Source organism: Cricetulus griseus, chromosome 4 (assembly GCF_003668045.3).
Source record: "Cricetulus griseus strain 17A/GY chromosome 4, alternate assembly CriGri-PICRH-1.0, whole genome shotgun sequence".
Classification (NCBI taxonomy): domain Eukaryota; kingdom Metazoa; phylum Chordata; class Mammalia; order Rodentia; family Cricetidae; genus Cricetulus; species Cricetulus griseus.
Genome location: NC_048597.1, coordinates 126,293,479 through 126,317,018, shown reverse-complemented (window position 1 = coordinate 126,317,018; position 23,540 = coordinate 126,293,479). Strand labels below are relative to the sequence as shown.

Below are 23,540 nucleotides of genomic sequence, written 5' to 3'. Positions count from 1 at the left end.
AGGAAATTGATCTAGAAAATAGGCTTAGGTGATAAGTAACTTCAAAGTGAAAAAAAAAATTTCTACTAGGGATACTTTTATAGTTACTATCCCTTTTCCCCTATAGAAGTCACCTACATTTCTTTCTAAATAATGAATTCATAAAATTAAATGAGAGCTAGAGAAATTGCTAAGTGTTTAAGAGGATTTACTGATCTTGCAGAGGATCCAAATTCAGTTCCTAACACCCATGACAGCCATGTTAGACAACTTATAACCTGCTGTAACTCTGGATCCAAGGGACTTGATGACTTTTTCTCGCTTCTACAGGCCTAAAGGCATCCTCTATCTCAGTTCCCTACATTCACAGGTATCATTAGGGAAGTTTACAATCCATAATCTGCACATAAGAAACCTAAGGGAAAATGTAGAGGGAAGTGAGCCATACATGTTCATTTTTATCTTCTGAATCCAGTAGAAAATAGTTGCTACTGTAAAGATTTAGAGAACAACCAAGGATACTAAACAGAATTCCTTTGCAAGGAAAAATGAGGTCAAGGGGAAGTAATAGATGGTACATCAAATATTGTCCTTTGAATGTGCCTGTGTCTAGTCCTAGGAGGTGATAGATGTCTTCTGTTGCATGACAAGGGTGAATAAAGTTTGAGATGGAGTTATGTTTATAACTGTTTCTATGACAGTGTGTTAAAGTCTATACTGTCTACTGCTGGTCTTAAGGATAAGAAGTGGAAGGATGCAGAGGTCATGAGGGAGCAGAAATGTTGAGTCAGGTGAAGAGTAGAAGAAAGGGTATGTGATAGGTAGGGTTTTATTTGGGGGGTTGTAGGGAAGGACGGGAGGAAGAAGGGAACTGGGATTGTCATGTAAATCAATCTTGTTTCTAATTCAAATAAAAAATGAAAAAAGAAGAGACACCAAGGATCAAGCAGGTGAACATTCCTCTAGTGCTTTCTGAGGAGAGTGAAGCCTGTGGATGCTTTGATTTGGGACCCAGGGAATTACATTTTGAGCAGCTAGCATTCAGAACTATAATGTCACCAGTGTTTGATTGCTATTTAAAAAATTATATATAAAAATGCAGGTGAGTTTTCATTTTGACTTGTTGTTGTGTATTTTTTTACCTGGTGGTAGGCTTCACAAGACATGTTCTTTCAAGTATTTCATGTATCTTGCTAACATTTACCCCTCCTGCACCTCTCTTCTCTTTCTCCTTTGCGCAACCTGAGTCCTTTCATTCCTTCTTTAAAGGAGATTTAGGAAATTTCACAAAGATTCTGGAAGAATGAGAAGAATTAAACAAAGAGATGTTCCTAGACCTGGTTTCCAGTTTACAAAGGGCTTCTACTATGGGCAGCAAATCTTCTTCAGTATATCTCAGAAAGCCACAGAGGCCTGCTGTGCTAGTTGATTTCAGCAAAAGTGTGACAGAACTCTTGACACAATTTATTTGAGATAGGATGGGTTTATTTGGGCTCACTTTAAGGGGGTTCTACCCATGTAATGGCAAGACAAGCATGGTAGCTAGTGTGGTCTGTTTTGGAGTAGCAGGAGCTTGCTAATAATCCAGATGAGATTACAAGTAGATGCAACCTGCAAAGTAGGCTCAAAGTTTCGATAATCTCCCCAAATATTTCCACCACCTGGCAAGTGTTCAGGTACTTAAACCTGTAGGAATGCCCCAGACTCAAACTTTAATACTGGAGAACAGGCAGAAATAATTGTGTCAAGGGTAATTAATGGGACTATTCACATTGGAGGTAATATCAATGTTTTTAATGTTTGCAGACTGTTGTCTACTATGCAGGTTGCACCCTATGGATTTGTGTTTTTTAGTTTCTATGTATTCATATATATATATGAATATATATATAATATATATATATATATATATATATATATATGTGTGTGTGTGTGTGTGTGTGTGTGTTTGTGTGTGTGTGTATACATACATGACAGTAACTTTCAATAATGTTAGTCACCCAATTTAGACACTATAATATTGTCAATGTAATGGAGTGTAGTACAGTGACAGATGAATACATTTGAAGGTCACTTAGGAAGATTGTAAGGGAATCATTGTTTTTGTTCATTTCTGACATAAAGATAAGCTACAGCCACTTATTAAGATGGATAAGTGAAAAAATAAGCAACATGCCCATTAAAAAGTGCGACCTGCTGCCTGAAGGGAGTCTGGGTGCTGCTCTGCCCCCAACCTTCCCCATAACCCCCTGCTTGATTTTTCCTTACCCTCCCCCTTGACAAGAGTGGATCTGACCACACCTGAAGTCCCACCCTGAGTCCTGATGCACATCACCCTTGTCCCCACTCTGCCCTCTGCCCTCTGCCCTCTGCCCTCTGCCCTCTGTTTGCCACCTAAAAGAGGGAGAGACCCCAGCTGCACCCACTAGAAGAATGGAATGGAAGACAACAGATTAGGAACAAACTGAATAACAGAAAGACTAATATGACATCACCAGAATCTAGGGACTCCATACCAGCAAGATCTGAAAAGCCCAAATGCAGAGGATGAAGAAGAGATGGAGCATAAAAATTATCTTATGAAGATGATAGAGACCATTAAAGAGGAAACAAGAAAATCCCTTAAAGAAATAGAAGAAAAAAAACAAGCAAAAAATTAAATGAAATGGAGCAAAAGACAAAACAAAAAAATTCAAGAAATAAACAAATCTCTTAAAGAATCTAAAGAAAGCCAAGAAAAAACAAACAAACAAGTAAAGGAAACAATTTAAATAGTTAACCATTTGAAAGCAGAATGAGAAACAATAAGGAAAACATAGAATGAGATGATGCTGGAAATAGAAAAACTAGATAAATGATCCAGAACCTCTGATGTAAGCATAACCAATACAGTACAAGAGATGGAAGAGAGATTCTCAGTTGAGAATCTCAGTTGAAGACTCATTAGAGGATATACAGTCATTGACCAAAGAAAATCTCAAGTCCAACAAATACCTAACACAAAATATCCAGGAAATATGGGACACTGTGAAACCTAAGAATAATAGGTATGGCAAAAGGTGAAGAAATTCAGCTCAAAGTACAGAAAACATATTCAACAAAATCATAGAAGAAAACTTCCCAACCTACAGAAGGATATGCCTATGAAAGTACAAGAAGCTTGCAGAACACCAAACAGACTGGACCACAAAAAAGAAGTCCCCTCGACACATAATAATCAAAACACCAAACCTACAGAAGGGACATTGCCAAGCTCTTTCTATGAGGCTACAATTACCTTGGTATCCAAGCCACATAGAGTCACAATGAAAAAAGAGAATTACAGACCAATATTCCTCATGAACATCAATGCAAAAATATACAACAAAATGCTGGCAAATGGAATCCAAATACACATCAGATATATCATCCATTATGATCAAGTTGGCTTTATCCCAGGATTGCAGGGATGGTTCAACATATGAAAATCCTTCAATGTAAATCCACCATATAAACAAACTAAAAGGAAAAACCACATGACCATCTCACTAGATGCTGAAAAAGCCTTTGACAAAATTCAACATGCCTTCATGATAAAGGTTTTGGAGAGATCAGGAATAACAGGAACACTTAAACATGATCAAAGCAATATACAGCAAAGGAACAGCCAACATCAAAATAAATGGAGAAAAATTCAAGGTGATTCCTCTAAAATCAGGAACAAGACAAGGCTGTCCACTCTTTCCGTATGTCTTCAATATTGTACTTGAAGTTATAGCTAGAGCAATAATACGACAAAAGGAGATCAAGGGGATACAAATTGGAAAGGAAGAAGTCAAAATTTCACTATTTGCAAAGGATATGACAGTTTACATAAGTGACCTGAAAAATTCTACCAGGGAACTTCTACAGCTGATAAATACCTTCAGCAAAATAGCAGGATACAAAATTAACTAAAAAAATCAGTAATCCTACTATATACAGATGATAAATGCAATGAGAAAGAAGTCAGAGAAACATCACCCTTTACAATAGCCACAAACAACATAAAATATCTTGGGATAACACTAACCAAAAATGAGAAAGACCTTTATAGTAAGAACTTTGAGTCTTTAAAGAAAGAAATTAAAGAATATACCAGAAAATGGAAAGATCTCCCATGATCTTGGATAGGTAGGATCAACATAGTAAAAATGGCAATCTTGCCAAAAGAAATCTACAGATTCAATGCATTTCCCCTCAAAATCCCAACGCAATTATTCACAGAACTTGAAAGAACAGTACTCAACTTAATATTGAAAAACAAAAAACTCAGGATAGCCAAAACAATCCTTTACAATAAAGGAACTTCCTGAGGCATCACCATCCCTGACTTCAAGCTCTATTATAGAGCCACAGTCTTGCAAACAGCTTGATATTGGCACAAATTTAGACAGGTTGACCTATGGAATCTAACTGAAAACCCTGATACTAACCCATGTACCTATGAACACCTGATTTTTGACAAAGATGGCAGATATACAATGGAATAAAGAAAGCATCTTCAACAGATGGTGTTGGCATAACTGGATTCGGACATGTAGAAGATTGCAGATAGATCCATATCTATGCCATGCACAAAACTTAAATCAAAATGGATCAAAGACCTCAACATAAATTCAACCACACTGAACCTCCTGGAAGAGAAGGTAGGTGATACCCTTGAAGAAATTGGTACAGGAGACTGCTTTCTGAACATAACACCAGTAGTACAAACATTGACATTGGCAATTAATAAATGAAACTGAGAAGCTTCTGTAAGGCAAAGGACACAGTCAGCAAGACAAAATGCCAGCCCATAGAATGGGAAAAGATATTCACCAACCCCACATCTGACAGAGGGCTGATCACCAAAATAAACAATTAACTCAAGAAGTTAGTCACCAAAACACCAATCAATGCAATTAAAAGTGGAGTGCAGAACTAAATAGAGAATTCTCAACAGAGGAATTTAAAATGGCTGAAAGATACTTGAGAAAGTGTTCAACATCCTTAGCCATCAGGGAAATGCAGTTCAAAACTACTCTGAAATACCATCTTACTCCTATCAGAATGGCTAAAATCAGTAACACCAATGACAGTTTATGCTGAAGAAGATGTGGAGAAAGAGGAACACTCCTCCATTGCTGGTAGGAGTGCAAACTTGGACATCCACTTTGGAAATCATTATAGTGGTTTCTCAGAAAATGGGAATCAGCCTATCTCAAGATCCAGCAATTCCTCTCTTGGGCATAAATGCAAAGAATGCACATTCATATAATAAGAGCATCTATTCAACTATGTTCATAGCAGCATTATTTGCAATAGCCAGAACCTGGAAGCAACCTAGATGCCCCTCAACTGAAGAATGGATAGAGAAAATTTGGTACATTTACACAATGGAATCCTACTCAGCAGAAAAAAAAAATTGGAATCTTGAAATTCGCAGGCAAATGGATGGAACTAGAAGAAACCATCCTGAGTGTGATAACCCAATCACAAAAAATAAACATGGTATATACTCACTCATATATGATTTTTATACATAGAGCAAATGATTACCAGTCTACAAATCCTCACTGCCAGAGGAGACAGAAAACAAGTAGGATCCCAAGAGAAAATTGTGTAGTCCCTGGAATAAGGGGAGTGGGACAAGAAACCCTGAACAATGTGGATACACAGGGCATGGGTGGAGAGGATGGAGGGGAGAAGTCAAGAATGGGAGGGGGGAGGAGAACAAGAGGACTGAGACAGGGGATGAATAGAGGAGGGCAGGATAGGAGATGCCTTGATAGAGAAAGACAGTACGGGTTTAGAGAGAGGTCTGGCACAGGGGAAAAGTTAGGGGAATCACAGGGATGACTCCAACTAAGAATCCAAGCAGTGCTGGATAAAATGCCATTGATGCCCTTCCCCTATAATGAGATTAGTATCTACCTTGGTTACCATTCCTAGAGCCTCCATCCAGTAGCTGTTTGAAACAGAAACAGGCACCCACAGCTAAGCACTGAATGTCACCCCTGGAATCCAGTTGTGGAGAGGGAGGAGGGATGAGCAAAGAAGACAAGATGGTTCTGCGGAAACCTACATAAACAGTTTACCTGACCTAGTTAGAGCATGTAGACACTAGTCATAAAGCTGCAGAAAGCATTAGGCAGAACCAAGCCCTCTAAATGTGGGTGCCACCTAGGTGGCCAAGACAGTCAATGGACCTCTAACAGTGGAGCCAGTCTTTACCCCTAGAGCACAATTGGACTTTGGGATCCCATTCCCTATGGTGGAGGGATAGTATTGAAGCACAGATACAGCAAGGAGGGCCTAGGCCCTCCCCTAAACTATATAACAGATTTTGAACGTACCTGGTGGAGGGCCTCACTATCCCTGTGGAAGAGTTGTGTGATTGGTTTGGGGGGGGCGTTGGGGAACATGGGAGGATGGGAGAGTGAGGGAATTGGGGGATGGATATGTAAATATGAGTAGTAATTAAAGAATTTAAATAAAATTGTGCCTACTAGTTTTCAGAATGATGTAAGTAGCAGGCATTAAGGGATTGTAGGAGAAGCAAGAGCCCTGGCTACATATAATCACTGGATCAAGTAAAAAATAATTCACTGTCCTTCTACAAGAGCCATCCATCTTCTCTCAACACTAATCTACCTTCTGCTACTTAAATGGAGACAGGCTAGAGATCATCACCCTAACATCCATCAATCCTTCTGGGGGAATTAATTGTTCTGGTTCACTGGGGATATAATATTGGATTTGACTTTTGGCCTAGACCTTAAATGCAAAATAGTTTCCCTATCCTGTAGGGAACTGAAGTAGGGAATCTGTTTGCTGCCAGTATTGATCTATAAGGGATTTCTAATGTATCAACTTGATTTGATTTAGTAGGCCACTGAATCTAAATTTCATGTAAACATTAGAACAATAAATGGTGCTTTAAGCTGTGTGATCTTTTTGTACTTTTATAATTCTATAAATATTATGTTTTGGATCTCTATGCTTTCTGTGTGTATATAATTTAAACATATAACTACATATATTGAATTTTCATTATATTAAATGCATAGTCGATATAATTATTATCTTCATTGTGCACATGAGTTACCACTTAGACAAGAGAACATAACTATCATTTGTAAGCTTAGGAAACATCCATTACAGCAACTCCTTCATATAATCCTATTACTTTCCTAGCAGGTCCTCTCTTAGTCAACATGCTGACTTTCCCAGAAGAGGTATGGCTGGGTCAAGAATTCAGTTGACTATACATCTGTAACTTCTATGTCCAATGTATTGATCTCTCAGTCAATGGCTATGAAAGACTTAAGATCATCTTAAGAATGCAGGAAAGACTAAATATATTGATGCTGGTGAGTGTTTGAAGTAATCCAAGGAAGGTCTATTATTCAAGGTTTTGAGCTATAATTCTCTTTTGCCAATGCTGTGCTGTTCCATAAGAAACAGCCAGCTCAATCCCAGTCTCTGGATCCTGAGCATCAATGTAGTATCCTTTAGTAGTAGCTCACTTGAACAGGAACACCCTGTCTCTGATAAGCAGATGATAGAATGACCAAATCCCTTGTGCTTTTGGACTCTATTTCTTCATTTAATAGAGTAATCCTGACTTAAAGCCAGTCACAAAATCAATTCAAAACATCCGTCTTGCAGTGATTTCCTGTGGTCACTTCCAATTTATGTGCTTTACTAATTATAGCTTCTCAGGATAAACAAAGCCCACAATAGATATGTCAAGAGCAAAATGACTTAATATAAATAATTTCCCTCAAGACCCAGGTGCTTGATTGTGTCTATCTACAAACACTTTTTATCTAGAAACTCTAAGAAGACCTTTTTCTTGTATTTGTGACTAGGTCATAAATCCTCTCTATGATCTCTAGCCAGGTAAACTCACCATAAATTCTAACAAACACAATTGTTGTGCTGCAGGTAAGTAATAATCTATGGGTGTTCCATGTTATATGTTTGATTTTTGTTGATTCTGTGTCCTTGGGTATTTATTTTACATGAGTGGGTACACATGCAGGAGGTATTTCTTCACTCTCTTGTGCTTGATAATGGAAATTATATACATCATTTTCATGTCACTCATTATTAGATGTGAATGAGTTTTATCACACACTAGCTAGATGATATCTGAGTAATTTACTGCACCTTCATAAGCCTATGCATATCTTGGCCTAATTTAATGTCCTAGTGTTTTGATGAAATATTATGAACACAAAACTAACTAGGGAAGATGAAAATTATATTTCTTCTTACTCTTCCCAGACCATAGTCCATCATGGAAGAATGGAGTCCATGTGGAGGCAGAGACTAGAGCAAAGGCCACAGAGGAATACTGCTTAGTGGCTTACTCTCTCTTGCTTGCTCAGCCAGCTTTCTTGTACAGGTCAGACTCACTTGTCTAGGAATGGCACTGCCAACAGTAGTCTACCCCCCATATAATCAATTAGCATTTTTAAAATGCCCCACAACCATGGCTACAGACCAATCTAATGTGGGGAATTCTTCAATTGAGGTTTCCTGCTATAGGTGACATTATGTTTGTGTCAAGTTGGCAACTGAACTATGTACATTTCATCATAAAAGATAAATGTTTATAGTCGTGTTTTAAGTTTACTAAGAGGATTATTTTTTTTCCGAGACAGGTTTTCTCTGTGGTTTTGGAGGCTGTCCTGGAACTAGCTCTTGTAGACCAGGCTGGTCTCGAACTCACAGAGATCCGCCTGCCTCTGCCTCCCGAGGGCTGGGATTAAAGGCATGCGCCACCAACGCCCGACTTACTAAGAGGATTAATGAGACATTTTAGCATTGTTTCACAGAAACATGCCACAAACAAAAACAAGGTAGGTATTTATATAAGCTGTTGACACCTTACTTTCATTTACAGTTCAGTCTAATAGGCTTATTGTTTTCTTGTGTTTGAGACAGAGTCTCATTATGAAGCCATGGCTGACCTGAAACTCACTGTATAGACAAAACTGCCCTTTTCTTTCTGAATGCTTGCTATCTTGAGTGCAGCATCCTCAGAGAAAAGGTAATGAAGAAAGCAAAGATCAGGGAAGTCTTACCAGTGCCTGTGTTTTTTCCAGTCTTCCTTCACAACAATCTTAATAAACTGTCTTACATCCTAGAGCCAAGGGGGGGGATGCAGTCCTGTATGATAAGTGCCACTTGTCTTAATGCCAGTTCAATACTGTGAAAGGGGATTAGACTGGTGCCTGTATATTTTGTTCAAGGAAGAAAAGGCTAGACCAGTGTTGTAAAGTTCGTGCTCACTGAGGAATTAAAGGAAATCCGAATAACCATAGTCCTGCATAGAGCCACAGACATACTGAGTAGCTGATAGACTTAAGCTTTGGCAGAGGATGTGGAGGTATACTATGTAGAGAGTTTATGATCAAGAATATAAAGATTTAGAGAATTATTCATCAATTATGATCTGAAATGTCTTGGGTGGCATTAACTTAGTGACTGAAAAACAATGAGATATACCTGCTTCAGCATCTGTGATGGCAGAAGAACTAGTAATGCCACATAAGAAGATCAAATTTTCTTTGCTAGTCTACCTCCTTACTCTCTGAAGAGTCTGTTACAATTCTTACTCTACACTTGGGGAGCTCATTTAGAGGGAAGCATGGGTAGGAAAACTGAATAGGAAATTTTCAATATTTATAAAATATCTTAAGTCAATTAAAAAGTTCAAAAAACAAACAAAAGCATGGGCTGGAGAGATAGCACAGCAGTTAAGAATGCTTGCTGTGCTCAAAGAGGACAAGATTCTGGTGTACAGCACCAATGTGAGGAAGCTGACAATTACTTGTTACTCTTGTTTTAGCAGATATGACCCTTTTCTGGCTCCTGCGGACACCTGTGGATGTGTGTACATACCCCCATAGAGATATGCATTCATACACATATACATATATACACATAAAAATAAATTAAAACATGTTAAGTGAGAATTTTGAAGTTAAAATCTTTTAATTTATACTTCATTATGATTCAGTAGGTAAGGGCTTAAAACTACCTTTATTTAGATTAGTTATAGTAAAAATAATAAAACTCCAATTCCCTGTTCATCTATGTCTCACTGGGGCCAAATATGTAAGCATGATATGTTTTTTTTTTTCACACGTTTGACTGTTCATCAAGGAATTTATATATCATTATCACAAACTGTAGTTATGATAAGACAGTGGGTTCCAAAAAGAGGAATACCCAACAGCTCCAAACAGACATGATGTCCAAACACAGTTCTTGAATTATGCCAAAATATACATCTTGAGAAATAACTACACATATTCTACCCAGGGAAGAAAACTGAGTAGTCATAATCATGAACTTGCTGAGAGGAACTGACAGAGTCAATACCCAGAGGTACAAAACTTTCTAGAATATTCTTTGAAGAATTCAGTTCTTCCAAATCTCCTCAATGTAGCCCTGCACAATCTTCAACTTTACTTTCTTCGTCTTTGCTCCTTTTAGGTTCTTAAAATAGACTCTGGTTAAGCCAGCTGTTCATGAACTGAGGATAGAGAGGGAGAGAGAAAAGAAAAAGCTAGCTCAGTAAAGCACAGTGTCTGGCTTAGGCTCTGCATAGTTGCTGTACTAATCAATATCACAGTAATTAAAACTGTCTGTGATTAATGCGCTGGTGTTCAGGTAGGCCTTTGTTGTAGGCAAAACCATTTCACAATCTATTTTGTCTAACTGCCCAGCAGGATCAAACCCCAAATCATCAGGCTACCTTTTGTCCTTAATTTCCATTTGAACCATTCTTGTCTACAGAAATGCTCTGCCTTCAGATGCAATTGTAGGTTATCCCATCTTGTATACGAGGAAAAAGTCTTTTTATTCCTCAAAGGCAGACTAAAACTGAAATTCAAAGATTGCCACTTACTCTGCCAACAGTCTACTGAATATAACTTCTTTTTAGCAGAGAGTCCCCTGGGATATTAGGGTCCTGACAGGCTACATCTATAATGTTTGAGTCTCTAAGGTGGCATCTATTTGCATTATTTTTCTCCACAAGACACAATAGTAATTGATATTCTTCTCCTTATGTCTTGCCAACCATGAATAGGAATCTAAATCTTGAGTTTCAATATTGATTCTTGATTAATTCAGTCATGGGGCTTTCAAATTTTCAGACACAGAGATTGGGCACACAAATGCCCAACACTTTAGAAAGACAACTCTTTCAAGGAGATAGCTGGAAAACCATTTACTGAAGATACTTGAAAAGCCCTTAAGAACCTTAAAATAAATATTAGTGGCCCAATATGTTAAATGCTTGGTATTTCTTTTTACTTGCATGAATTCAACAAGTGATATTTATCTTTTATAGCATTCACAGCTGATGAGGCACAAACTCAACTTTAAATGCTGGGATTCTTTCAAATATAGCTTCACCAGAAAACAGTTTATAGAATCTGAGTTTGAAATTTTACTCATCGAGCATCAGTGAATAATCAGGTTGTTTGAATTTAATTCAGTTCTTTGCTAATGATTTGAACATTTATTTCTCAGCCCTCCATTTTTTCTCCTTTATTATTCTTAGAAATATTCTTTAAGAAGACATTGACAATCAGGAAGAAATAGCATAGTTTATAGCTCTAATAGAGCTTACTAATATGATTCATAGTAATTTAAAGCATTTTAAAAATACTTTTTGAGGACAATACTATAAAGTATAACTTACTCAACATGCTTCTCCCCCCCCCAAAAAAAAAACCTCCTCAAATAATCCTTCTACACATTCAGCAACAACATATAGGCACCATGTTAGAGTAGTGTGGTTAAACTTATGGCTTCTGAGTTTAGACTCTACAGCTGTGGCAATATGAATAAGAATGGCTACCCTAGGCTCATCTGCTTAAATGCTAGGGCCTCAGTTGACAGATTCCTTGGGAAGTTTTAGGAGGTGTGGCCCTGTAGGAGGATGTGTATCTGGAAATTTGAAAACGCCACAACATTCTCAGCCTCTCTCTCTTCCCCTACTTTTTCTCTCACTTCCTCCCTCTCCAACCATGTCTCTCCCTCCTTCTCCATTCTTCTATCCACCTGTCTCTCTTGCTCTTTAAGACGTGAGGTTTTAGTTGTTTCTGCTGCCCTGCGTTCACTTTACCCATCATGGACTCTAACCCTCTAGTTTTCTAAATTGTAAAACCTAAACTAAGCCCTTTACTTTATAAGTTGTCTTGGCAATAACATTTTATCGTAAGAGTAGAACTATAATCAAGACAATAGTCTTCCATCAAAAAGACCTCTTTAGGGAAACCTGGCAAGGTATATCACTACCTCGATGGAGCCTTTAGTAGCATCTCTGGTTTGGAAGAACAACAACAGCAGATGTGAAAGTTTTGGATCCCATCTTTAGAAGTGGGCCTGTGAAGTAAGAACTAACTAACTATAGTTCATGTTGGCATATTCCGCAGATGCATAAAGTAAGATGGGAATTTCAATGTGAGAGAATAAGTAGTTTTAGGACCCTAGGGAGGAAACATTTCTTTGATCTTCTCTGTCTGCACATTGATCAATTGCATGACATTTAATGGCTTTCTGAAAATTTTCTGAAAAAAAAATAACATTTGCAACTTTTGTTTCTCTGGGCAAGAATGCTCCTGGAACAGAAAGGACGTATTAATGTCAGTGGTTCAGGTGTAAACCTCTGTCACTGTTGACTATAAACTATGTGATCACACACTGCAAAAATAAGAAATAAGAAAGTACAAGATATATTAAATATCGAATTTATGCTAAGAAAAAGTTATTTGTACTAATCATCTAAATAGTGTAAAACAGTCTTTTAAGAATAATTGTAAAGCATTCCTACTCAGTTCTAAGTTTTTATTCCTCCAGAACAAAGCTACGAAGGTGCCTTATTCCACTTACTCTCATTCTTCATTTTGAAGTTGGTCTGCATGTCTGTGCCAGGCATTTAAGCATCATGTTCAGGTCAATTTCTTATCCTCTTGGCCACAAGTCTACTTATAAATCTGAAATTTGGGAAGACTTATGGGGGATGACACCCAGTTCAAAATAGAATGCCAGAAGAATAGAAAAGAAATATAAAACTACTCTGGAAATGAATGGTCTATCTCCCCAGACACCAGTCTCATTTACATGGAAGCCAGAGGCATTCTCTGATTATTTAGTGTTGTGTGGACTAAATAAGATGTCCCTGAAATCACCAGCATCAGTGGCCAAGATATTTATTGAATGAAAAAAAAAAAAAAAAAACTTCTGCATGCTGCCTTATTTTCACTCAGTCTAATTCCAGAATAAGTTTCTATAATTTTTCCACTTCTGTGACACTGTTAATTTTTGGTACAAAAGGGATCACTTAGAGGTGAGCATGTTGCCTGATTTGACTATTGATATCCCTAGAATCTTAGTTTTCATTCTTTTGTTCTTTTGTGTGAGTTTGCAAACCTGTGAGATTGTAGGCAAGATATACCCCAGTGACAATATATATACATATAGTCTATTTGAGGAAACATATTATATGCAATAAGGAGTATAAGGAAACACAGGGATTAATGATTCATATTTAGATGGAAATTAAATTTTGGAGGGAAGACACTGGTTTACCACAGTGTTATTAGAAAGTCAATAATATAGAGACAATGGGATATAGTTAGTACAGAACCAAATTATTTTGGGCCATTTTTTAATCCCTATTAGTAGCCATTTATTGCCTTCCTTTGTTGATAAATTCATTTTTATCTGTATGTAAAGAGGTGTCTCATGTTTTCATTTTCATATGACAGACGGAGGAAAGTTAACTAGGGACCTGTGGAAGGGAAGTCATTGTCCCAGGTTTTCATGTGTTTGTCCCTGACTCCACATTTCAATCTTGAAGTGGCCCCTCCAGGAACATCTACTTTAGCCCATGGAGTCCTTTAGCCCATCCTTTTACACTGGATTACCCACTCATGATACATTGAACATCCATACTGTACTTGCAAAATTACATTTTCTTGCTTGTGCACAGCAGTGAGCATAAGTGAAATATTCATTCATGAAAGCAATCTCCAGTTCTTTCTGTTAGAGAGAAGGCAGAGCAAAGCCATAATATTGTAGCTTGAAGGCAAACTGGTGTTTTCTTGTAACAGAAGACCACACTGTGTCCATAGCCAAGACTATTCTTCCCATGTGCTCAAAATAAGTATGTTAGAATGGGGAACTATGTTCAGCACAAAGAGTTGAGTAAAAACTGAGGTGAAAAATAAATCAAAAGCATTGTATAAAGAAAAATTTCAGGATTTGGCAGTCAACCAGATAGTTAAAACAAGGTGTGGGACATATTTCTTGTCTTTTTCCCCTCCCATAATATCTAACAAAATGACATTCTTCCTCTTTCCAGTATCAACATGGAAATAAATTAAGTGGTTGTTGGAAACTGAAAAAAAACTGAAAACCAGGATCTTTGAAGCTCACAGTATAAGATAAGGAGCTGGCTTCAGGGGAGGGCATTTTTCTCTGCATAGCAATCATTATAATTATTAATAGCAATTATTTCCCCATAAATTTAGCTTTCTATGGATACTGCTGCCTGCTGAGGCTATTCTGATTACTTATTGCTTCTTTCTAAGGAAAACATAATTTATACAGCGGCTAAAAGCCTTGTTCAGAATATGCAGGTCCTAAGGAAAGCAAAAGTGAAGTAGAGGGGCAGTTACATTTACAGGCACATTCTAATGAATTTTCAGTCATCTGCCTAATGAGATGGCAATCTGCTTTCCTTTTCTTTGTACCTTACATGCTTTGTTGTCTTTCAGGACAAGCTCAAGGCAAGTGAGTGTTAGACCTGCTCTAATTCTTTTCCACAAAACATGTGTAACAACCTCAGTGTATCAAAAGGGGGAAGCTGGAGTACTCTTGAGTCTAAGAACCTGAGAGCTTTCATGGACTTGTTTTTAAATATGGTGTTCACACAGTATAAAAATAATTTATATTCTTATTAGAATTCCTATGTGAAAGAACAGCCCACGGGTTTGCAGTTCTAGGCCCAAGGAAAGCCACTCATGAAGACTCAGGCTGAAACTGCAGTATATGAAGAAAAGCACTTATTTCTCTAAATTGATTTTCATCTTTTCTTTGTCAATTATTATAATTTCTGTATTCATGATGAAAGCATTAGAAGGTCATTAAGTCCCAATGGGCACTCTTTTCTAATCTAATATTATATGGAAATGTATATCTACAAATTCCACTGTTCTATTATTAATATATGTATGTAATTGTATGCATGTGACCAATTGAATAGAGTTTTAAATCACATTTTACACTGAAAACTAGCTGACATGAGCTTATTGGTGAAATGTACAATTTTGATAGCTTTTGTATTATCATACTGGTGCTCTGGGTTTCCTAATGATCTGTGCGTGTGTGTGTGTGTGTGTGTGTGTGTATGTAAGTATGCATGCATTTATGTCCATGTCTCAGCCAGTAGCTTTTAGAATGTCCTTGGAATTTAACTGGAGATGATGGGTTATGCCATTGTGAATCATAGCACTTTCTTACTCCTCATTCCTAAAATAAATTTGCCCACCTAATAGTTCTTGGTGGAGATAAAGGTTGAGTTGGAATTGTTTGTCTGGGAATTTTATCTGCCCCAAAGTTTTTTTGTAATCATTTTTTATTTGAATTAGAAACAAGATTGATTTACATGATAATCCCAGTTCCCTTCTCCCTCCATTCCTCCCCTACCACACCCCCAAAATAAAACCCTACTTATCACATACCGTTTCTTCTATTCTTCACCTGACTCAACTCCCTCATGACCTCTGTATACTTCCTCTTCTTCCCTTCTCAAGTTTAAGGCACCAGTTTGCAAGTACTAGTGCAGGACAAGAGGAAGCCCAGATGTCCACATAAAACAAAATGAAAATTATAATGTTCTACAGTTGTTTTGTTTAAATTTTTGATTTTGATTTTGTTTTGTTTTGACATTGGGCCTCAATACTTGCCCTAAAACTTACTAGGTATCCAACCTGACCTCAAACTCAGAGATATGTGTGTCTCTGCTTTCTGAGTGCTGGCATTAAAGCCATGCCACACTGTATCTCGCTGATAAGGGATTTTGAAGCAGAATTATATGGATATTTTAACATACAATTATTATTCCATTTGAATAAAATATTTGAAATATTTGCTGTTTTAAAAATGTATTCTTTGAGAAAGTGTGCAATGTATTTGAGTCATGTCCACTCCCTATTTCTTCCTTCAAACTCCTTTAGGAAACCACATAAAGTTATCATCTCTCTACCATTTTCAGGTCTCTATTTGACACAGTGTTGTATAGTTTTGAGTAGCCTGTCCTTGACTATGTCATAGTGTTTCTACCTGTTCTCTCTAGTGATCAGGCTATAGGTTTATACTACTATGCCTGCCTAAAAGTGGCCTTTTTATTTCAATGCATACTTTCCCAAATTTTCATATATTTCACAAAATCATGGTATGAAAGGTAGCAATATGCTCTTTGAATTTCTACCCATTCTACTTGTGTCATATTATATCTACTTGTGTCGTAATATATCATATTATATCAGCTCTTAATTTATAATAATTCTATTGATGGATGTAAATATTTAGATACTCTGTATTCTTTTCAACTTTCCTTTAGCATGAGTCTTTGTGTGTGTACCAATTCTTTTTCATATAAATTACTTTTCACAGTGAATGTGCTCCTCCTCTCTTCCCTTTACCTAGCCCATACCACCATGAATGATGACTTCTTGCTGTTCAAGTATGTTCCTGCAGAGAACTGACTTTGTCTGGAATAAGAGCTTGGCAGCCTTTTATAGATAACCATGGCTAACTTTCAAGAAGTTAAAAACCCTGATCCTTTGTACATTAATGTGACCAATCTTTCAGTATTCTGTCCAATTGTACCATCTCATATGGCTGCCATGAGCCACAGGGGTAGGTTTAAATGCACTTTTAAACAATTAAAATTAAGATTCCATTTCCTAAGACTCAATAGTGACATTCTAGGGGCTCAAGGGTCACACATGACAGGGATTACTGCAATAGGCCATGCTGGTATAGTATATTTCCATCATCACATAAAACCCTATTGCAGAGGAATGTTTTAAAACACTGCTGCTATAAACATATAATACAATTTTCAATTTCATAGTAGCTTATGAAAAAAAGGCTTTTTAAAAGGGGGAATAGGTAAATTTAATTTTAATGATACATTTTATTATATAATGCATCCAAATTTAAATTTTCTTGTGAATTTGTGGTGTTGGCTATTGAACACTGGGTAAGAAAATATTCTTTTAGCATGTAGCAAATATTAGAAAGATAAAATTTATGTGTTTTAATGTCTTCAACCTCAAGTCTATATTTTAAACTTAGAACATTTATGAATTAGATACTAGTCCTTCACTGGGAAAACTTGATTCAGAACATCAAGGTTGAAAGAGTGAAATCACATGTTTAAGTTAACTTATAGATTTTCCAATATTAGAATGAGGCCAATTTTAAAAATTGATTGAATTAACATGAACATAAAACGAAGTGATTTTATTTCTACCTTACCTTATCCACATTCAATCATCAGCATGCACCAGTACCCAGTAATGACTGCACTACATGGGAAACTCTGAAGCCCAATATAGACTGGGGTGGAAGGTGGGCTCCAACTAAGAATAACATTATCTTCATTTTGCTCCCATTTCTGCCCAGACCCACCCATCTTTTTCTCTTTCTCCTTAATAAGGTGCATGTGCCCAAATCTGACTTCCCTGACTATGTTTCTGGGGTTGTCTGACCTAAGACAGTAATTTTTTTCTTCCCTTCTATTCAAGTTAGCATATTGAATTATTTATATAGGCCTGTTTGTATATATGTAATATATTTCATTAAAATATGGAATAGGATAATTTAAATCATTATGGTTGTCTTTCTTTTTATTGAAAATATTTGTCTTTGTATTATTTTTCTACTTACAGATTTCCTGTCCTCATCACCTCCCAGATTTTCTGGACCTCTCGATCTAATGCCACTCCTTCTTTTTCTCTTTAGAAAACAAACAGGCATAAAAGAAAATTGACAACAACAATGAAAGGGGAAAAAGAAAAAACACAACACACACACACACACACACACACACACACACACACACACACACACACTACACCACACCATATAAAAGCCACAAAATTGGAAGTTCCAATATACAAGCAAAAGACCAGTAAGTTAAAACTGCAAAAAAAAAAAAAAAATGAGATAGAATTTCTCCAGGAGTACCTTTCATTTTGTGTTCGCCAACTACTGCCGGGTGTGGTGACATATAAACCCTTAGGTGAGGCTAATATACCCAGTAATATACTGGGCATGTTGGGGAAAATCCAATTCTTCATTTCAAGTGGTTGTCAGTGAGAGGTAGCTCCTTGGTTAGAGACAGGAGCTTATGTCTGCTTCCTTCTCTCAGCACTAGCGCTGGCTTGGACCTAGGCAGGCCTTGTGCATGTTGCCATAGTCTCTGTGACCATTCTTACTTTCTTAAGAGGTTCAAAGGGTTGAGAATAGTGTTTTTCCAAGCACTCATGTATATATTTATATTTATTGCACTTTTGTCTTTATGTGTTTTATTTTTAAAGCACAATGATCATGGTTGTTTAAATAGTTATTAAAATATGAGTATTATTATTATACAAAATACACAATTGCTAGTTGTATTTTGTAACTATCAGAAACATTAAATGGACCCTGCCCCTGCTAATCATGGTCTGGAGCAGTTGGACAAAAAAAATAACTAAAAAAAATTAAAAAATAAAACCAGCTTTGTGTTAATCTCTTTCATCTAACAAGAGCCAAGAGTCAAATAGCAGTTCTAGTGGATGTGCTACTTAATAAGCAGCATGTAGTAAATGAACAGGGGATAATTTTCATTATTGTTAATTACAATTATTTAAAAAATCCATGCGTATTGTGGAGAAAAAGAAAGGTGCAAAAGGTGCAAACTAGCTGGAGCAAGACATGAAAATAACAAGAATCTGGATCATGGATGGGGACAGGTCTCACTATACATAGTGGCTCCTTAGCAGAGTAGCTACCTCTGACTTCATGAATGTTTTCATTTGTAATCATGGGGTTTCTTTTCGTTTTCATGTTTTGTAAGAAAAAATTATGGACATAGGAGAATGAATAATGAGAATTTTGAAATCAACTCTTTTTCTTAATATTACTGAATTTCAGTCTCACATAAAATGAGATAGCTGTTAGAAGGAGAGAGAGAGAATGAGAGAGAGAGAGAGAGACAGACAGACAGACAGACAGACAGAGAAAGCTCAGCATAATTTATGTTCAGTTTTGCATTCATTGTTGTCTAGAAGTTCACAGAGGTATAACAAAGGCAAAGGAATAACACAGATCTGAGGATTGCTTCTGCCAGCAAAAGGCAGCAACTGTAATGACATGGCAAGAACACTGAAATATTGAAACTGATAAGTCTGGGGGGAACAAAATGGGTTGACCTGACTCTGAAAAAGAAGACAAGGGAAAATAAAATATCGAAGGTCTTCTAAGGAGATAAAGAGGGAGACAGCTCCAGGGGGTTGGGGAGTTATTTCTTTGTCAGTGATGTTCATGGTGACTAGCTACAGAAATGATTGTAGCTGTATTTGAATTTCATTGGTCCAATAGTATCAGACCGAAGTGTTGACCTAGAAGTCAATTTATGGATAGTGTTAATTGTCTTCTCCCCCCATTGCTAAGATAAAATGCACTGGAAAGAGCAAATTAAAGGAGGAAACATTTATTTTGACTTACAGTCAAAGAGCACAGTCTATTAGACTGGGGACATAAAGGAATCAGGAGCCTCAATCAGCTGGTCACATTGCATCCACTTTCAGGAGTCGAAATCTGAAGGAAGCTTGCATTTGGCTCCCTTTCTTGTCCCAAGTAACCCTCGATTGTCCTGGATGTCCCAGCCAGGCAATCGAGCCACCTACAGAGACCTTTCTTCACTCCTCAAAGTGTGCAGTCAGATTACCCTTCACAAGCACCTGAGGCCTCTTTCCCAGGAGACCCTAACTTCTGTTTGGTTGCCAAGACTAATGGTTATGGTGCTCATCACCTCTTAGAGCTTTCTGAAATAAAGACCATTTGAACTACTCTGCTCCTAAGATGTGTTATCTCTGAGCACCCATGATGAACCATCATGGTCAAAAGTCTGTCTGGCTGTCCTGTTAGTGTGAATTTAGGAGTGATAATTTGGCCACTGCTAGAAGAGACCATGCCAACAGAGCATTTTGATGAGGTGTTGTGAATTCAGGCATGAACTGGAGACTGGAAGGCAGGGAGGCATTCTCATCAGCATGGTACATCTGCCACTTGGCTCTGGGAAGAGTTGTGCATATTAATGGCATGTGCAGGTCCAAAACATGTAAATTCTACAAATAAAGAGGATTTTTATTGGGTAGGGATCTGTTTACATTTATCAAGAGTTTCATGGTAAAAACACAGTTGTCAACTATGAATAGATAGAAAATACTCTCTTGTAGTCTATGGAGGAAACCCAAAAATTCATCACTTTTCTGTTCAGTGGCTCCTTTTCCCTTAAATCATAAGATCTGAAAGGCCAATTATTTTTATATTGTCAACATTTTCAGTATTAATTTTTAACAACTACTTTGGATGGTTACTATTATATCACAACTTTGTGATTCTACTTCCTTTCTAAATAGCCGAACTGGCCACTGTTAAAGAACCAAAGACTAAATACATGTATCTCCTTTGGTCTGTGTGAGCAATGATAAGCTTTCCTGTAATATGTTTGGAATGTGATTAACGCTGTATCTATATTATTTTATAATAACTTAAGGGATTAGACAAACTGATTAGAAATACACTCCATTGCCATATTTAACTTACTCTTCAAAAGTTATAAGGAGTGAACAAATATGATCAGAAATGCATCCTCTGTCTTTTGAAAACTAAATCTTGGGGTTCTTGACTTTCTTTAGTTGTCAATTGCTTGTTCTGTTACATCTTTAGGTTACTAGACAAGTAGCACTCTTTTGGTGTGAGTTTCTCTGACAAACATGCACAAAATCACATCGCCAAGATTCCTACCCACCAACTTCATTTTTGATCCTAGCACTTGTAACCACTTAATTTTTAATTTGTGTATTTGACCTTGTCTACCGCCTTAAATAATGCCAGTAATTCTGTAAGTCCTGGGATGTTGTTTCAATATCTCCTATGTCTCTGGTGCCTTAAATTGTGTTTGGCTCAGAGTAGACACCTTGCAAAACAAAGTGTTTCAGTTTCTATGAAATGTCATTCCTTTTGTAGTTAAAAAAATAAATCTTTTTTGTTGGAACCTTGGGTATTTTTGATTTGGTAGAAATAAAAGCACCTTTTGTAAATGGAAAAGTTGGTTTCTGAACACTTGAGTCATCTACCTTCACTGAAGTGTTGTCATTCTTTTCATTTCCCATTGGTTTTTCCTTTCTAGAGAGTAGCTACTTTGTTTACATGTGGTAGGGTCATTATTTTATTTTATTTATTTTTTTGTTGCCATCATGTTTTCATATCTTAGTTGTGGGGAACTTGCAGGCATCCATTTGCTAAGTGATTATTTTAATAGAAAGATTCCTTGTCCCATCTGCCGACCCTGACTGCTTATCCAGCTGCAGGTGCTCCTGTCTCTATTATTCTCTCAGTCGTCTTACTGAACAACATGTTTAATTTCTTTCCTTTTAACTTTGAACCTTTGTGAACCCTATTATACAGCTACACAATCAGCTTTTCTCTATTGAAAGTCACGTACTCTTATCTTCAATAAGCCAATGTTTTGCTTGCTGTGTGGAATGTCTGCATGAATGGGAGGAAGCATGGGAAGAAGCAGTTACAATGCTCATTGTGAGGTCCCCATATCTTGTAGATATTCAGAACCAAGACTAAATAAAACATTATATCAGATAAGATTATTATCAGTGCATTTTTGGAAGGAGAGTTTAAACCATTGCCTGAAAAAGAATGGTAGTACAATGTGCTGTGACATGGAAACTCACAAAATCACTAGAGGTTGTGACATTTGACTTGAATTGTATATGTATATGAAGGAGAAAGTGGGAGCTGTGATAATGGTTGAAAAGCAAGTAAGCAGAGACTATTCCTAGATTAAGATGAAAATTTCAAAGAACCCAGTGCAGTCTGCAACATGCTTACACTGGAAATGTTATTAAGTATACAATTCCTATCTATCTTCTAATGGAGTTGTACTCCCTTTCAGAACAAACCAAGCTCTGGTCTGACTTCAGAGTCTCTGGTTTTAGACTCCAGATCATATCATAACCAACTTCCATACATATTATTGGCAACATTTTTCCACTCTGACTTTACTGTATCTGTCAGGATTGTGGCTGAAACTAGTCATGATTTATTTGCATACAATAGTCAATACAAAAGATATAACCAGAGGATGTTACAATGAATGGGAATCTATGGTGGATGATTGATGGCTATATTTGATGTACCATACAGTTTGGAGGGCATGACCCTGAATAAGGGCTTGTTTCTTAATCTGAGCATTTTTGTGTAATTTTTTCTCACTTAACGTGATGTTACTATAAGTGACAGAAATAACTTTGGTCCCTTCTGCTAAGAAGGATACATTTCTGGCTGGTGTCTCTGTTAGCTGTTGATTTTGCATTTAGAGAAGGACACTGTTTCTATGTGCTTTCAATGCCTCATTAGTGTCTCAGGGATGCTCAGTATATCTTATGTTGTATTGCTGTTGCTGTACAAATCATGGAAGGTGTCTTAAAGAGATCCCCTTCATGTCTAAGGTTAGTCTTCAGAGATGTTATCTTTTCTTCAGAGAACTGAGTAATTTATATGGAAAAAGAAAGATGAATTTTGTTGGAGTAACAGCATACCACAGGTTGCAGATGAAGTTTGTATTTCAGGATAAATAAAACTGGGATACAATGATTTTCGCAGAAAGTACTGGCACAAGAAATCAATTACATAAAATATTTTTCCAAGGTGAAATAAGGGTCTTTCTCAAGTGCTTGATTGGCCCATTGTTGTTCTCTGTCTCTGCAGCTGTGTGGTTACTGGGGTACAGATTCTCACAACTTGAAACTGGCTAGGCAGAAGAGTAGCCTCCATTTCTTCATACAGGACTTGTCAAGATTTGGATCTATTGAATGTCCTCTTTTCCCTCCCTTTCCTTGACCACAGGAACTCCAAAGTCAAAGCAGAAGTTTAATTAATATAAGCAAGAAAGAAAATTTGAGAAAGCAAAGGAAAAGAACAATAGATTTCTTTTTATGCAAGGTAGAGATGTGCATAATTCTACTCATTCAGATTATTTTTGTTGTATTCAAACTATAGTATGAACATATAAGTTAATTTTCTATGTAAATACGGGTACATCTTAATACATGGACATACACACACAAGCACACATATAAGGGGAGAGGGTAGATGGATAGATAGATGAGAAATAGGATTTCACCCTGTAGTACAGGCTAGACTGGAAATCATGATTCTCCTACCGCAGC

The 23,540-nt window shown here is 37.0% G+C and overlaps 1 long non-coding RNA gene across 1 annotated transcript in view; it reads right to left on the bottom strand.

The window, feature by feature from the left end:
* The window catches only part of LOC103162843, a 36,983-nt gene that overhangs the window by 1,445 nt on the left and 11,998 nt on the right, over nt 1–23,540 (bottom strand). The window lies entirely within an intron of this gene.